The sequence below is a fragment of the Capsicum annuum genome, chromosome 11 (genome assembly GCF_002878395.1).
Source record: "Capsicum annuum cultivar UCD-10X-F1 chromosome 11, UCD10Xv1.1, whole genome shotgun sequence".
NCBI lineage: Eukaryota > Viridiplantae > Streptophyta > Magnoliopsida > Solanales > Solanaceae > Capsicum > Capsicum annuum.
This window is the reverse complement of record NC_061121.1, coordinates 135,294,542-135,313,863: the sequence shown is the minus strand read 5'-3', so window position 1 is coordinate 135,313,863 and position 19,322 is coordinate 135,294,542. Positions and strand designations below refer to the sequence as shown.

General features: G+C 35.4%; 1 long non-coding RNA gene across 3 annotated transcripts; it reads right to left on the bottom strand.

Annotated features, from left to right (window-relative positions):
- Positions 1-504: 504 nt before the first annotated feature.
- On the bottom strand, positions 505-18,406 carry LOC107848160. 3 transcript variants are annotated; one of them, XR_007046835.1, is made up of 6 exons: positions 18,015-18,406; positions 17,231-17,268; positions 16,405-16,623; positions 15,178-15,263; positions 13,216-13,280; positions 505-5,199 (listed from the first exon to the last, which is right to left on the bottom strand). It is a non-coding gene; the product is annotated as an uncharacterized LOC107848160 (long non-coding RNA). The 3 variants fall into 3 exon arrangements; XR_007046837.1 differs by lacking the exon at positions 505-5,199 and adding an exon at positions 7,174-12,662; XR_007046836.1 differs by lacking the exon at positions 505-5,199 and adding an exon at positions 7,174-12,662 and having other exon boundaries at positions 13,216-16,623.
- Between the last annotated feature and the right edge of the window lie 916 nt (positions 18,407-19,322).

The window sequence follows — 19,322 nt, the reverse complement described above, 5'->3', positions numbered from 1 at the left end:
TTTAACAAGACAATATATCATATTCAATCACATTCATCTACTTATTCATACACAAAGGTATATCATATGCCAAATAAGGGAACAAGTCTTATCATCACTCTTGAACACTCATTCATCATACATGAAGTTGAGGACTCTGACCTTCCACACTTATAAGTTCAAACAATCTCAATAGACAAGGACTTTGACCATATTCACATTATTATTAGACAAAGGGACTATAACCATATACACACGCATTTAGCAAGGGACTCTAACCTCATACACTTTCATTTGGCTAGGGACTCTAACCTCAATCCATAGTAGATAAGGGTAGATTAGGCAAGGGACTCTAACCACAAGCAATTTTATTTAAGCAAGGGACTTTAACCACAATCCATTACGACTATCATAGTCGACATTGGAACTTTAAACCTTTGTCCATGTGCCAACATTCATTCAATTCACATGTAAGGACTTTGACACATTTTTGACCAATTCAACACTACACATGACCCACAAAGTCCTCATGGGAGCCTTTGTTACTCAACCATTTCATTAGGACAATGCCTTAACTTAATTTATCATAATATTCTATTTATGGTCATCAAGACTCCTACAAATGATTCACATTTCCTTAGAAATCTTATGCCGCATTCTTTTCCCTCTTTAGTTTGACACATAATTCAAGTTCAAGTTCATGTTTAGGGACTTTAACACCTTATTATCCATCAACCAAAAAGGTCATCAATTACACATTACATGACTCACATTACCTTCACAATATCATTATCAACCATTCATGCTTATTGGGCCATTGCCCTAGCTCAAAACATTACCAACATGTGACTAGACAATTCACTGAGATATTTTCACAAACACCTTGTGTAAATATCTTTATCAAGGACAATTTCAAAGTAGAAATCATTATCGTTATGGTTACTCAAGACGCACAGGTTAAACCACAAACAAAAAGCACCTATATGTGAAAAACATCACCAATATCAAGCATCAACACTAGTCTAAGCAAGGGTAAACATTATTCATCACAAGGCATCAAAACCCTTAATATTTGATTTTAAAATCATCATTTATAGGTCATAATACATGTCTAAAACACATGGAATTTGAGTTAAAAACAAGGGATAGAGTCACATGCCTTATGTGAAAAACATCACCAATATCAAGCATCAACACTAGTCTAAGCAAGGGTAAACATTATTCATCACAAGGCATCAAAACCCTTAATATTTGATTTTAAAATCATCATTTATAGGTCATAATACATGTCTAAAACACATGGAATTTGAGTTAAAAACAAGGGATAGAGTCACATGCCTTAGACAACTTGATTCACCAAGGGAGTTTGACTTCACTTGGCCTCTAGAAGAACACCCTTGCAACCCTAGCCTCTAATTCTTCAAAAATATATTTGAGAGAGAGTTTAGGATGTTTGATCCACTCAAAATATGTTTTAGGAGGTCACACACAATAATATAGTGAGGGGACTTAGGGTTTAGAGGGCATGAAATGGCCATAAGGCCCTTAACTAAAAGTTGGAAAATGACCACGATGTTGGGTACAACTCACTTGAGTCAACCATACTCTAAGGTACGAGTGGTACCCAAACTCGTACCTTAGGATTCTCCTAGGTCACCTATACTGGTTAGGTTATGACTACACACTATTGAATCGTATCCAAGGTGTACGACTCATGCCCTAAATCGTACCCACCACCCATACCAAAAATAGTTCACTTAAGTTTGAGACTTTACTCTATACGATTGATCTTGGTACAACTCATACCTTAAGGTAAGATTAAGGGGAGGTTAACTCGTACCGAGGACAGTGAGTGACCCTCACTACACTGCCTAGGGTATGAGAGGGGGTCACCAACTCGTATCCAATGGGTACAAGTGCTACCGTCAGTCGTACCTATCCCAGAGACATCAAATGAGGGAATTTTCTAATGGTTTAAAGCATAGGTGTTTCAACAACAAAGATTTTGGTTATGACAGAGCAGCCTAAGCAAAAAGAAAAAAGGAACATACACCAAAAATATCGTCTATAAAGAGATATAAGGTCTATTACAATACATGAAAACATATGATATGAAATTTTTTATACACTTCCAAATATACTATGACTAACTCACGTCAAATATTTATTTTTGTAAGATCAGAAGATACACAGTTACATTAGGTTAAGCTATTGTGGATCAGGAGAGTAAGGATTACTTCAGCAACAGGGACACCAAGTAGGACAAAATGGATGAGAATTGAATTCAAACAAGCCTGCAGTCACTTGATTTTAATTGTTTCCATATGACTTCAGTACAAAACAGATTATTGGTTTCCAGAGGACAAAAAGTATCATTCAGCAAATTAATTCTTTAATTGCCAATTCCTTGTACAGCTTTCTCAAATCTTAAAAATTCATTGCTCAAATAGTTTCGTCCATAGGTTTATATTACACATGACATGCCAAAGAAAATAATATGTAAAATATACAGAACACAAATCAAAATTTATCATAACATAAAAGAAAAATAAAGGATACAAATATATTCCATTCCGAAAATAAAGTAATGGAACTGACTTGATTCAAAATGTAATAAATATTAAACCGGTTAGGATAGGTAGCAGTAAGGCCCTCCAACTCTTCCTGTAGGCCAATAAATTCAAATTCAAATCAAGACATCCAATACAAAGTGAGGTCTGCAGAGAGTAGAGAGTGGGCAAGACTTGCTCCTACCTAGGAGATGAAAAGGTTGTTTCCAGTAGACCCTATTTAAAGGGAAAAAGAATAGTCCAAAGCAAGTGAGAAAAGAAGTAATTAAAGTACAACAAATAGATGATAGTAACAAAACAAACGAATAGTAACGTGACAGTAACTATAATAAAATAATATAATAGTCGAAATACAAGACAATAAATACTAACAGAAATTGAAGGGCCTAAAAATACCAAAGCAATACTACAACTTCTGCTATGATGGCATACCTAAAGGTCATAGATATCAAGTCATTGAATTAAACAAAGTTTTAGGTATTTAAAGCAAGAGATCTCTTCAAAAACAGTAAATTTTTGCATGGTGAAGACAACAACAACAACATACCCAGTGAAGTCCCACAAATGAGGTCTGAAGAGGGTAAAGTGTACACAAATCTCTCTACCTTTATAGGGTAGATAGATTATTTACAATAGACCCTCAGCTCATGATAAATTTGTGCATGGTAAAAAACAAAAATGATAAAGTAAAGTAGCTTCTGCAGGGTAGAATATGCAAGATAGATGTAAGTGACGTATAGTGATTACTTTGACCTTAAAAGTTCAAGGTTTAAAACTTACATCAATAATATCACTCTGAGTATGACTACTATGAGCTTGGCCAATTGAAATTAAATTATTTAGTCAGGCAGTCCAAATCTCCCCTTCGATCTTGTCTGTAACACCCCGAGAGTACTCCCTAAACATCACACAGTGTCTAGGACTACGAATAGTCCCAAGCTAACCCTAGACATCTATACAGTTTGAAACTCTTAGGTGAAGTGAACCAACATATGCATATAATTATAGAAAGAAACAACTTAAAATCTTGTTCTCAACTTGAAATTTGAAATCTCAACTAAACTCTTTAAACTATAAGATACATAGTTTGATAAGATTCTACTACTAACTAAAGAGCCACTAGGACAGACCCCAGCTGACCCGAATGAAATCCAACATCAAGTAACTAAAGTAACATTCATAAATGATTAAGAATCTGATAAGTTGTGTCCTTAGACTATAAGGACTCACCGAATGTCGGGATGTAGGAAGTGATGCTAGTGATCAATCGTGCTGCTAGAAATGAGCACCAGAACCTACATTATAAGATAATGTAGAACATAGACATCTATGTGTGGGCTAGTACTTTGGAATGTACTGAGTATATGGGGGTGAATGCATAAGTACAACAAGAACTAGATATATTTTCAAATCCTGCATGATAAGTGTAAAGGACTCACCTTGGGCCTAAATAAAATTGAAAATTGTATGATCATAAAACATGAATAATAACACATACTGAATAAGCTTAGTGAGTCATTACAATTAGTTTCCAAAATCTTTACTTTTAGTCTTTCTTGTGGGAGATTCTTCTAACCGACATAAACTATGTAAGCTATCATAGAGTACAACTCTTACCCACGTTGGGGAGAGCTTTTCTATCCTTTCCATTGGAATAGAACCTTAACTTAAGTGATAACTATACTTCATCCATACTGGTAAAAGTAGATACTAGCTAACGAGGTCTCTAAAACCTACGGCGGCTCATAGTTTCTAGGAATTTAGGATACGCCCTTCTGCATTCCTATTTCGGTGCAAAATACTATTCCCAAATAGCATGAGGGTTTACAGACTGAAAACCACTTATGCTTCTCTTCACTTAATTCAAAATCAGAAGGAATACATGTGGATTTCATGTATTAGCTTGTATCAAAATATCAATATGAACTTTAATCTTACTGAAATACATGTAACTGAAGCTTAAAACTTAAGTTTCTTGTAAGCTCAGTGCTTATGCTTAAGCCTTGAAATTCATTCAATCTTTTCATAGAACTTACACCAAAATCTCATGCTCTATACTTACTTTGAAATCTTTCATCAAAATTCAAGTCAAACTAATGAAATTCAAATTACAACAGAAATCTTGCAAGTCAAAACATGATTAGATAAAAACTCTTATGCGCTTAAATCCTCAATCACATAGTAATGTTATGCTTCAAGAATATGTGAACTTGGGTATGAACTGTAACGCCCCGAAAAACGAGTCCCGGAGCGTCACACGGTGCTTGAGGCTACGAGTAGCCCCAAGCTAACCCTTTGAGCCATTTTCATTCAGTTCAACACAAATCAACGGAGTTTCCATAAATAACCCTCAAATATCAACAGAGTAATCATCATCCAAGAATAAAAGAATTTCAGAAAAAATAACAAAATACGACTTATTAGTCAACTCCCAACATCTATACTAGTCTGACAAGCCTCTAAGAAAATCAATAAAACCAACGAGCCATTGAGACATACCCCAACTGACTCATACTCAGTTATCAGATGTAAACAATTCAGTGAAACCAACATCAAACATCACGTCCTCGGAACATGAGGACTCACCACAATAGAGGATGTAGAACGTGCCCGAAGAATCACTGTCGAACCTATAACTGAGCACCTGAACCTACATTCCAAGAAAATGCAACCCACATCCGAAGATGTGGGTCAGTACCATGAAAAGAAATCGAGTATATGGAGGTGTATGCAGTTGTATAAACATCATCATAAATATTTATAAGAAATATGCAGGATATATGAAAGACTCACATAGCCCGAAGAAAATCATCATAATCATGAGAGGATGAAATAAGTACAATAACACATGTGAGTCATCACATAATTTGTCAATCACTTTCAGTTCATCAAGAATATCAATTCTCATAATGTAACTATCATTTAAATCTTTCGAAAGAATAACTTTCACAATTCCACTTTCAAATCACTTCACCATTCACCATATACACAAGGAAACACACACACACTGGGAGATCCTATAACCGACATAAACCATGTGAGCTACATGGAGTCCAACGTACAACCCACATTGGGGAGAGTCGTCCTATCCTTGCCATCGGAGTAGGATTATCGATATCAAATCCACACAAACTAGTGATCACTATATAAATCAGCCTCAGGCTCACTCCTACTGGGGCACGTAGTTCTAGGAAGTAAGGTCGCTTTATACCTCCCACTCGGTGCTAAAGATTTCTCCCGGACTTAGCTCAGATCATTTCAAAGACAATCCACAACAAAACAATTTCAGTAATATATAAATATACATCGGGAGTCATCATGCTTCCCATCTATCAAAATCAACCACGTTGTGGATTTCTTTCACACTCGAGTTCAAAACGACTCTATTAAGACCAAAAGATCAAATCATCCAAAATATCTCAAATATTCAACATCAACGTGCTTATAACACACACTTTCTCAAAAAAAACACAATTTCCAATGGGGATTCACGACCCAAATATCAAAATCATGATAAATATCGTTCAAGATTCATGCTTTATATCACCACATGTAAATTCATCTTTCAAAATCATAAACATCAAGATTTCATAATAATCATCATAAGATACGGGTTCATGCTTCAAATTCATAAAAATCAAATAAAAATCATGTCTTTGTAAGAAAAATTACTTTTGGCACAAGAACGAAAGAGAGTTCTTGTTGAAAAACCCCACATACCTTGAATGATGAACTTTAGATCGATACTCATTTTTAATATGTTAATCATGCCTTTGAATGATGGTTCTTGAAGTTCTTGAACTAGGAACTTAGAATCTTGAATAAATTTGCAGAATTAATGGTGAACTTTGCAGGTTCTTGAAGTTGGACGTAGGAGCTTAGAGTTTTCTTTTTGAGGGAGTTTGATGAAATATAACATATAATGCTTCTAATAGGCTTTAATATAGGGTTTGGACGAATTTTGGGTGAGGGGGAATGACAAAACGCCCCTAAAAATCAAAAAAAAATCTCAAATATGTCCTTTGGTGGACTGTTTTGATAGTCTGAAGTAGATCAACCATAACGTTTTACTCTGATATTCAAATTGAATGAAACCAATTTCATCAGAAAGAGGACTCTCATATCTTTTCATTGATATAGAGTATCTCACCCAGATCATTGTGTATGAGGAGTTATGATCGTTTGAAGTTGACCCAAAAAATCACTTTTGATAGGCTGAAGTAGATCGACCATAACTTTTTGCTTTGATAGACAAATTGGATGAAACCAATTTCATTGGAAAGAGGACTCGCAGAGCTTTCCGTTGATATATAGTAGATCACCCAGATCATTATGTACAAGGAGTTATGACCGTTTAAAGTTGGAGCAAAAATACGTCAGGCCTCAGTACTTTTTCCTGCACGTTTTACTGTTCACTACTATACACGGTTCGATCGGAATGTTCATAACTCGTCGCTCGGGTGTTCGTTTCGGATGATCCACCTATCGTTGGAAAGCTTATTCGATACTCTACGCAATGGTGGGTCATAATTTAAGACATTTCGCACGAAAAATTTATAATTCATTCTAGAAGATAGAACTCAACACGTTTACGCACAAAATTTCAACGAAAAATTTTCCGGGGTATTACATGAACCCTAACTAAAACATATAAATTCAACTTTAAAGATCAAATTTTTCACACACAAGGATGAAAGAGTATCCTTGTTCAAAATCCCACATACCTGAATTTACTTGACTTGTGAAGAGAACCTGAACTTAAAGATTAGAGAGATATCTTTTATGAGAGAAAACCCTAGCCTTGTTGTTCTTGAGGATGGGAGGATAAAGAGTGTTGTCAATCGACTAAAGGTAGAGAAAAATAATGCCACTTCTTAAGTTATAAGTCGTGGGTTGGAAGTTATAAGAGGGTAAAAGCCCAAAATGCCAACTTCTCCGTCGGTCGGCATGAGTCATCTCACGACTTATAATATCTGGTTACGAGTTAACCTAGTAACTCATAACCTTGGCAAAAACAAAGAAAGTTTGCACTGGTATGGATACGAGTCATAGCTTATGAATTGCAACATGTCACTACGACTTGTAGCAACCTCTCGTAACCTGGACAGAAACTTAGAGGACCTATCCTACTAATCTTACGACTCTCCTTATACGACTCATAACATCAAGTGACGACTCTTGGGGTCGATTCATATCCAAAAGAGTACTTTAGTCATATCACACTATCCTGGTTACGACTATATCATATGACTCGTGATGAGTCCTCAGGACTTGGCGAATGAGTCATAGGTTCCATGGTAAACTTTGAAAGCACAAGGTATTACAATATCTCCCCCTTGAAACATTCGTCCTCAAATGAGAATAAATTTAAATAGGAATCTTGTAACAGAATCGACCCCCCCCCCCATACTGATCTTACAATTAAGCTTATAACTTAGCACTGGGATTTCAAGCCCCACAAACACATGATACGATAAAGGAATACTTAAACAAACTTAAGGAGAAAGAATTTTTTGGAAATAGCAATTTACCTTCGGTAGGAAATGAATCGAAAGAAAAGAGATGAGGGTACATAGTCATCATGTCTACTTAAGTTTCCCAAGTGGCCCCTTTGACCAACTGGTTCCTCCAAAGAATATTTATTGACGCTACATCCTTATTCCTTAGTCTTCAAACTTGCCTATCAAGTATCTCGACAAGAATCTCTTCATGCGATAATCTATCTTTGACCCCAATACTCTATAGGGGAACTACTAAGGACGGATTCCCAATATATTTCTTAAGCATCAAAACATGGAAAACTGGGTAAATCGAAGCTAACTCTAGAGAAAGGTCCAATTCATAAGTGACCTCTCCTACATATTTTACAATATCACACGGACCAACAAATCAGGGACTCAGCTTTCTCTTATTCAAAATCTCATTATCGTTTTCATAAGAGACACCTTCAAGAATACCCAATCAGCTACTTCAAACTTAAGCTCTCTCCTTCTTACATCTGCATATGATTTCTGATGGCTCTGAGCAGTTTTTAGTCTTTCACGAATCAACTAAACCTTTTCCATAGCTTCAAGAATAGATTCTAGACCAATCAATGCGGCTTCACCAACCTTAAACCATCCTATGGGTAATCTACACCTATGCATGTACATTGCTTGAAATAGAGCCATTTGAATATTGGCATAGTAACTATTATTATAAGCAAACTCGATCAAAGGTAAACAATCATCCTAACTTCCTTTAAAGTCTAAAATACATGCTCTTAGTATGTCTTCCAATGTCTGAATTGTGCATTCAGCCTAACCATCGGTCTGCGGATGAAAAGCAGTACTAAGCTTAACCTTTGTACCAAGTTCTTTCTGAAATGATTGCCAACATTGGGAAGTGAATTTCATGCCTCTGTCTGAAATAATCAAATAAGGTTATCCCATGAAGCTTTACTAACTCGTGAATGTATATTTTGGAATAATCTTCTACCATATCTGAAGTCTTAACAGGTAGGAAATAAGTTGATTTGGTCATTCGGTCGACTATGACCCAAATTGCATCATGCTAATATCTAGTATGAGGCAACCCTATGATAAAATCCATATTCAACCCTTCCACTTCCAAGTAGGGATACTAATCTCATGTAGCATACCACTGGACCTCTGTTGTTCAACTTTAACTTGATGGAAATTGGGACACTTGGCTACAAACTCTGCTATGTCCTTTTTAATACCATTCCACCAATAAACTTCTCACAAATCACGGTACATCTTAGTAGCACAAGGCTGAGAATACTTCAAACCATGAGCCTTTGCTAGTATCTTTTCCCTCAACCCATCTACATTGGGAACATAAAGCCTACCTTGATAGTGAAGTACATCATCTTCCCTTAGGGAGAAAACCTCGACCTTCTGTTGCTGGACTGCTTCCACTATTAGGCTAAGCATGGGATCATTACGCTGCTTCTCCTTTACTTCCACTACCAAAGATGATTCTAAACCGTTCTGAACCACTACTCCTCCATCATCCGTGTAGAGCAAATACTTTTAAACGGGTTAACCTATGCACCTCTTTGGCCAACTCCTATTCTTCCTCTTTCACGTGAGACACACTACCCATAGATATCCTACTCAGTGGGTGCACCACTATGTTAGCCTTACCTGGATGATAAAGCACATTTATTCCATAATCTTTTAATAACTCTAACCACCTTCTTGGATAAAGATTTAGCTCCCTCTGAGAAAATACATACTGAAGATTTTTGTGGTCAGTGAAAACATCAACATGCACACCATAAAAGTAGTGCCTCTAAATCGTCAAAGCAAACACCACAACAGCTAACTCCAAATCGTAAGTTGGGTAGTTCTTTTTGTGATCCTTAAGTTACTAGGAGGCATAAGCTGTTACTCTACCGAATTGCATAAACACACAGCCTAACCCAACTCTAGAAGCATGACAATACACCACGAATCCATCTAAACCCTCTGGTAGGGCTAACACTGGTGCTGAAGTCAATCTATCCTTCAATTCTTGGAAACTCTTCTTACATTTATCCGATCATATAAACTTTATCTTATTTTGTGCCAGCTTAGTCAATGGTGCGGCTATGGAGGAAAACCCTTCAATAAATCTTTTATAGTACCCAACCAAACCCAAAAAGCTCCTGATGGCGGATGGACTAATGAGTCTAGGCCAGTGCTTCACTACATTAGTATTTTGAGGGTCCATATAAATACCAGCCCCTGAATTGATGTGCCCCAAGAAGGTAACAGACTCCAACCAAAATTCACACTTCCTAAATTTCGCATATAATTGATAGTCCTTAAGGGTTTGCAGCACTACTCTAAAATGATTTGCATGCTTTTTCTCACTCCAAGAATATACCAGTATATCATCTATAAATACGATGACAAACAAGTCCAAGTATTGATTAAAAACCTTGTTCATTAAATCCATAAAGGTTGCAGGAGCATTTGTTAGTCCAAACGACATAACCACGAGCTCAAAATGATTGTACCTTGTTCAGAAAGCCATTTTCAGAATGTCGTGCTCCCTGACTTTCAACTGGTGGTACCCTAACCTAAGGTCAATCTTGGAAAACTATCAGGCATCCTAAAACTGATCGAATAGATCATCAATTCTAGGAATAGGGTACTTATTCTTGATGGTAACCTTGTTTAGCTGTCTATAGTCTATACACATTCTGAGAGTGACATCTTTCTTACGCACGAATAGAAGTGGAGCGCCCCACGGGGAAACACTAGGTCTAATGAAAACCTTATCTAAGAGATCTTTAAGATGCTCTTTTAACTCTGTAAGTTCAGTCGGAGCCATGCGATATAAAGGGATAGAAATGGGCTGAGTATCAGGAAGAAAATTAATACCGAACTCTATTTCTCTATCTAGAGTTACTCCTGGCAGATCTTTAGAAAAAACCTCTTGAAACTCATTGACTACATGGACTGATTGAACTGTTGGGGCTTCAGACTTAATATCTTTTACTCAAACTAAATGGTAAATACACCATTTTGATATTAGCTTCCTGGTCGTAAGATAAGAGATGAAATGACCTTTGGGAGACAAAAGACTACCCTCGCACTCAAAAACTATCTTATTAGGAAACTGAAACTTCACCACGTGGGTGCGACAATCTATTAATGTATAGCATGAATGGAGCCAATCTATGCCCAAAATGATGTCAAAATATACCATTTCTATCTCTATTAAATCTGCTAGTGTGAATTTATGGAGAACAGTAATAGGTCACTCCCTATAAATCCATCTAGCGATAACGAACTCACCCACTAGGGTAGAGAGTAAGAAAGGCTTAGGAAGATTTTCAAGACTTTACAGCAACCGGTGGAGTTACATACGAGATATTTGATCCCAGGTCTAACAACACATACATATCAAGGTAAAAGGTATGACGTATACTAGTGACAACATCTGGTGAGGCAAACCATGGAATTGATTTTGGCGCTGACTGCCACCGATGCTGGATGATGCACCCTACGAAGGGACTGGGCAGCCTGGTTGAGCTGCTGATAGCCAGAGTCTGAAGATAAATATCCCTACTTCCCTGCTTGGCATACGGACACTCCTTGATCCTGTGGCCCAACTTGCCAAAACCATAGTAACCCCCTTTGCCCAACAAACACTCACCAGGATAGGTGCCTATCACACTTTGCACATATATGATAACTAGGCCTCCTGACCATACTATTCTAAGATCTGGAACTCGAAGTCCTGCCTCACTGTTCCTGCCTGGTCCGAGGTACAGGGGCACTGGCTGAGGATGGTGCAGGAAATGATGAGTGACCCTGAAATTGTGAACGACTTCCCCCTTTGGACCTTTATTGATTATACTCAAACTATCTGGTCCTAGCTCTTTTGTTCCTCTTCTCTCATTCCTTTAACTTCTCTACCTCAATCTGTTGCACATGCATTATCAACCAAGCAATATCCATATCTCCGATCAGCATGGCAGCCCGACATTCTTTGACCACCAAATCTGATACCCCAATAACAAATTTGCTCATACAAGCTCTACAGTCAGATGACAACTCTGGACATATAGTTAAGTGAACTTAAGGCAGCATTCATTCACTATCATAGAACCTTACTTCGGGTTCATAAACTCCTCCACCTTGGCCTCCCTCATCTTATAAGGAAAGAACATATCCAAAAAAGCATGCTAAAACACCTGACAACTCATAGAAGCAGCGTTCTCACCCCTACCATCCTTCCACATAATGACCCAATCATAAGCAGCATCCTTCAACCGATACGATTACAGTTCCACACTCTCCTCTTCTATAATATGCATGATCTGAGTAATCTTTCTTACCTCGTTAATAAATAGTTGATGATCCTCATCCACCTTTGACTCGTGGAACTCAAATAGATTCATCCTTATATCTTGAATCCTGGTTGTAGCTAAGTTACCATTTTGTTGAAGTGGAACTGTTATCTGTTGGTTTCCAGAACATTAGCATTCACATCTTGGGCCAACACTTGAAAGGCAGCCCAAAATTCTGTTTGCGAGATATTTTCATTGAGAGGATATGTGTAGAGTGATGGTTGATCACCATTTTTACGGGCGTTAGCTCGACGAGGAGGCATACTCTGTCACGTGAAAGCACGAATTAGGGCAGATAGAGACAACTTCAAGAACGATAGATCATGAAATAAAAGATGATTCCTAACTCCTTCTATAGCCTCTTGCTTATAAATGTAGAGCGCTTTACACTCATGATCAACACTCTATGTAACACGACTGTCTAACTCACTAGGACTCTTTAAAATCTTAGGCTCTGATACCAAGTTTGTAAAGCCTCGGGAGTACCCCCTAGACGTCACATGGTGCCTAGGACTACGAATAGTCCCAAGCTAAACCTTGACATCAATATAGTTTGAAATCTTATGTGAAGTGAACCAACATATGAATATAACTATGAGAGGAAACAACTTAAAATCTTGTTCTCAACTTGAAATTTGAAATCTCAAATAAACTCTTTAAACTGAAAGATACGTATCTGACAATCCTCTACTACTAACTAGAGAGCCACTGGGATAGACCTCGGCTGACCTAGCTGAAATTTGAAATCAAATAAATAAAGAAATATTCATAAATAATTAAGAGTCTGATAAGTTGTGTCCTCGGACTACAAACACTCACCAAATGTCGAGATGCTAGAAGTGATGCCCATGATCAATCGTGCTGCTAGAAACGAGCACCAAAACCTACATTATAAGACAATGTAGCATATAGACATATATGTGTGGGCCAGTACTTTGGAATATACTGAGTGTATGGGGGTGAATGGGGGTGAATGCATGAGTAAAAAATAAACTATATATATTTTCAAATCATGCATGACAAGTGTAAAGGACTCACCTTGGGCTTGAATAAAACCAAAAACTATATGATCATAAAACATGAATAATAGAATATACTGAATAAGCTTAGTGAGTCATTACACTTGGTTTCTGAAATTTTTACTTTTGAGTCTTTCTAGTGGGAGATTCTTCTAACTGACATAACTATGTGAGCTATCATGGAGTCCAACGTCTTGCCCACGTTAGGAAGAGTTATTCTACCCTTGCCATTAGAATAGAACATTAACTTAAGTGATCATTATACTTTATCCATATTGGGAAAAGTAGACACTTGCTGACGAGGCCTCTTAAACCTACGGTGGCTCGTAGTTTCTAGGAATTTAGGATACGCTCATCCACATTCCCTTCTCGATGCTAAATACTACTCCTTAAAATATAAATATAGGTTCATACTTAAGAAATCCACCTTAAAATAGCACAAGGGTTTATAGACTGAAAACCACTTATGCTTCTCTTTACTTAATTAAAAATCAGAAGGATACTTGTGGATTAGTTGTATTATCTTGTATCAAAAGATCAAGCTAAACTTTAATCTTGCTGAAATACACATAACTGAAGCTTAAAACTTAGGTTTCTTGTAAACTCAGTGCTTATGCTTAAGCCTTGAAATTCATTTTTTCTTTTCATAGAACTTACAGGAAAATATCATGCTCAATACTTACATTGAAGTCTTTCAGCAAAATTCAAGTCAAACAAATGAAATTCAAATTACAATAGCAATCTTGCAAGTCAAAACATGATTAGATGAAAACTCTTATACATTTAAATCCTTCAATCACACGGTAATGTTATACTTCAAGAATATGAGAACTTGGGTATGAACACTAACAAAAACATATAAATTCAACTTTAAAAATTAAGTTTTTCAGGCACAAGGATGAAAGAGTATCCTTGTTGAAAACCCCACTTACCTAGATTTACTTGACTTATGAAGAGAACCTCAATTTAGAGACTGGAGAGATGTCTTTTGTATAAGAAAACCCTAGACTACTTGTTCTTGAGGATAGGAGAAGAAAGAGTGTTGTTAATCGACTAAAGGTAGAGGAAAATAATGCCTCGTCTTAAGTTATAAGTCATGGGTTGGTACTTTTAAGTTGACCTAGTGACTCGTAACTTTGGCAGAAACAAAGAAAGTATGCAATGATCTAGATATGAGTCGTACCCTATGACTCGTAACATGTCATTACGACTTGTAGCAGCCTCTCGTTACCAGGACAGAAACTTATAAGACCTACCTTGTTGATCTTACGACTCTTCTTATATGACTCGTAACATCAAGTGACAACTCCTAGGGTCGATTCATACCCAAAATAGTACTTTAGTCATATCACACTGTCCTGATTACAACTAAATCATACGACTCGTGATGAGTCCTCACGACTTGGGGAATGATTCACAGGTTCCACAGTAAACTTTGAAAGCACAGGGTATTACATTGTCCTTGCAGATCTTTAAAATGCAAAATGATAATTAAAATGTCACCTTAGTAGAACTTTTTCCAAAAAATATTCATGAAAGCAAAACCAAATTATTTATTCACCAACCAGATCTAATGATCTTCAACCATTTTTTTATATAATGAAAAATGATAAGTACTCCTTCTCCGGGCACAATAATCTTTTCAAAATAGGCTGCACAGACATATTCACGAGTAAAAGGTCATATTGTTTTAGTAAACAAACTCTTTAATTGTTGAAGGAGTCAGCTGATGCAAAATATAGATGCATAATCAGTAACTCACAGTTCTCTGGTCAGGAATAATTTTTGAAACTATTTTTAGCTTAAGATTCCTTTCTGCTCCGCAAGAGTACAAAATGTTGTTTCATCCTGGAAGTACCAAAATCAAATCTTTAATCTTTCATTAGATATCATTTAATTCAGAAATCAACTTCACATTCTTGTTTTACGAGTGAGCTAGCTAGAAAGCCAGATGCATACAACAACAACTTACCCATTGTAATCCCACAAGTGGGATATAGACAGGGTAGAATGTACACAGACTTAACCACCACTCCTCAAAATTAATTAAAGTCGGCAACACATGAATCTTTTATAATCACACATCTAGACCAATAAAAGGGAAAATTCAAGGTTCAAAATTGAAGTAGAAGAGACCTGCAAATAAGAAACTTAGGTTTCAAGTGATTCAACAGCATCCTTAATCTTCAACAAACAATCCACTGCTTCATCATCAACATCCTCATGGGTTGTCCCATCTCCATTTCCAGATTTCACCACTTCATTTTTCTTGGAATTTGTTGATATTTTTTTAATATAGTTTGTTATTTTTGTTCATTGGTAGATCATTACACAACCTGCTACACATTAATTATCGAAATCCTAATATTTAAGATATGTATTAACTCAAGGACATCTAACCTGAAAAGTATTTAGCGTACGGCGAAGTTTAGAATTACTACGGCAATGTACAGTTTAATTAATTCCCAATAATTTGACAGAATTAATTGTTTATAGACAATTTATAAAGAGCCATGAAACATGCCATACTTGTATTTGCACCATATGAATCTATTTATTTTGTTAACGTATTCCTCCTCCATGGATTTTCACTGAAACTTTGACATCCTACACTGTTTGTTTTTGATGAATTTTACTGGAATACAAACTAATAAAATATCAAAGTAACTAATATTAAGTTCTAAAAATACAAAATCATTGATGAATCAAACAAGAATTTGAAAAGAGAATTCTAAACCTTAATGAAAAGAGATAAAAACACAATCACAGAGACACGATCATTTCATGCCTCTATTCTATTAACTATTATGTTATTCTAAAGTAGTCTTCTTTTGTGCATCAGGTATGTGACACTACTATACAATAATACATTATCATATGTACTTATCATATTTTCCGGATGCAAAGAAAATCAAATTGTATCTCACTGGTTATAGGATTTTGATGTGTTCAAATGAGCACTGATAATCAGAAACATAATCAAACTTACTCTTTGTGTGAATCTCGGAAACCCAATTCATGAACCTGAAAAACTGAGCAACTTGAATCCCAAATGAAAAAGGGCTAACAGATGATGCAGTGGCAGGTATGTTCGAACCAGCAACTGTAAAGTTGGCTCCTTTTCAGCATTCACAAAACCTCCTAGATGGATTCTTCAAATAAATTTACCCACAAGCCTCTAGATGATCACCAACATTTGCAACAAGGCCTACAATTTAGTAAATGGTTTAAGATCCTTGTTGTTTCTTCTTTAAAGTGACATCAGGAAAATGCTAACCAAAAAGTCTTTAAATCAGGCCACATCAGACATCAAATACTCACTGCTCCAACAAGAGTAGAGTGTCCCCAAGCTACATAACTAGAACCACCGTCTCTGGCATGTGAACAAGTTACTACATACAATTGTGTAGTAATCATATCATTATTTAATCAGTGAAAAGTGTGGAACCTAATAAGTTGTTTATCGTATGTAACCTGATTTTTAGACATTATTTGTGACCATTATCAGACATATACTCCATCGAATTCATCTTATGTGTCTTAGTTTGACAGTTTGACTAAGGCACGGAATAAGGAAGATTTTTTAACCTTGTGGTCTTAAACTAAATATGTGTGTATTGTAACAAAATGGCCATTGAATCTTGTGATTTAAAACATGTCGTGTGGGATTTTGGAATTAAAGTTTTAGTGAGTGGTCATTGAATCTTGTGGTTTAGAACATGTCATGTGGAATACTACAATTAAAGACCTCAACGATTACCAAAGTTGAATGCCTCCAAAACTCAGTTCAAAAGACATTGGTTAAGGGGTATAACCTTTTTGAAGAAATTTAACTAGGAAATCTGCAGTGGACCTGTTCACATTTCAAAATATCTTAGTCATTCACTGAATATTTTGAATTGAAAATGACACAAACTGGTACGTTACTAATAGCAAGTAGAATACAAGTTCTGTTAGAGAAGTAGGACAGGTTGCACTAAGTATCTAAGGATCATATAGCACAATCTAATAAATACTATGATACCATATACATGATTTCTACTATCAACGATACAAGACAGGAAAAAGAAAAAAGATAAAGCAATTTGACATCAAAGAAGCACCTCTTGGGCTCTTCAACAGGGTAAGTACAACATCTTCTATCTTGGAAAATCAAGAATTATTAAAATCATCCATACAATCCATTAACGAATTAGATGGACAAGAACTTACAGATTCTAGTCACGAACAAAAAAAATGATAATCTTTAACACCAAATAAAGCAGTGCATGCATAAATTAATTTGGAGATATTTCAAGAAAAATTTTAAGTATCTGAAGTGATATGCAAACATCAAGACATTCAAAATTGATAAGATTAAGCATACCTGACACATATTATATGTGAAGCTATAGTAATTAAGTAATTATCCAGAACAACCGAAGAACCCACTTTGAAATACTCAAAGCCAAGCCAAAATTCTCACACCAAGATGCTTATTTAAACACTACACACCAATGCAAACGCACAAAAGAGATATAAACAACTACACAACAAGAAATCAACACCTTAATCGCAGTCAATTGGAACAAACTGAGGTTGAGGAAAGAGAGAGCTTACCTTAAATTTGGAAAATCGAGGTAGACAACGTATGGGATAATAGATGTTAAAGCTCATCCAGATATTGAAGATCCTAAACCAAAAATTGCTTATTTTTATCGATCGACACCAATATAACTCACCATTTTGGAGCAGAGAAAGAACACAACAAAGAATCTATTTTGGAACAGCAAAGAAAGTATCTCCGAAAATTTTTTTTCGTACTAAGCTCTGAATAAGCTCTAAATATAGCAAAATGAAGCAATGCTAGGGCAGAAATTGTACACGGACAAAACAAATATGTTCATGAGAAGCTGATGAAGCTTCTGGAGTTCAGACAAAGTACAAAAAGTATTCGTTTACTTTTCTATTTGTGTTTTCTCTGTTTGTTCTAAATTATTGGGCCTGTTTCAGATTTGGACCATATTTTATCTTTTTACTCTTCAAAATGTATGTTTATATACATGAAATTTTAAATTTTAGTATAAATTTTACTCTTTACTTATATGAGTATTTTAAATATGTACAAAATTTTAAAACTAATTGTTACGACTTATATTTTATATTGAATTATATAGTTTTATTATTATCAATCATCTCATTACAAATGAAATAGAAATTTTAATTTATTATTACTAAGTACATAAATATCTAATTTATTGGAGATTTAATAAAAAAGAAAATTATGTCATATGATTGAAACAACGATAATAGAACAAAAACAAAAATATATATGGGAAGTGAAGTCCTAACAATGACGATGAAAGTAGTATAGGTTGTTTCAAAGATAATTACATTTTACATAGAGTACAAATATATACAATCCTAAAAATAAAAATAACTCTTCATAAAAACAACGTTCTTTTACATTTAGAAAATAAGTATAATGACTTAATTCCTCTTTAATTACTGCACTTTTTTATTTTAGAAATTTGACGTTGTTTTTTAAAAAATTGTATATACGCACAACTAATATATTTTTTATATACGTTTATTCTTAATTAATATTTGATATACGTGGAACGCACATACACTATTATAGTATATATATATATATCCAAATGACTTTGTAACAATTATGGTAAATTCGAATGATTTTAATTAAAATTCTATGTGAATAAGAAATTAGGATATTCTTATAAATGAAACTAAAAAATCATTACAATTATACAATTTGTTTCATGTATTTCGATGAATTGTTGCTAATCCATAATTTATTTCATGTATTCCTACGAAGTTTTGCTAATCCATGTTACAATGCTCTTAAAAGATGTAGTAGTTCGTTCTCCATAACCATCCACAAATTGAAGATAAAAGACACACCACTTG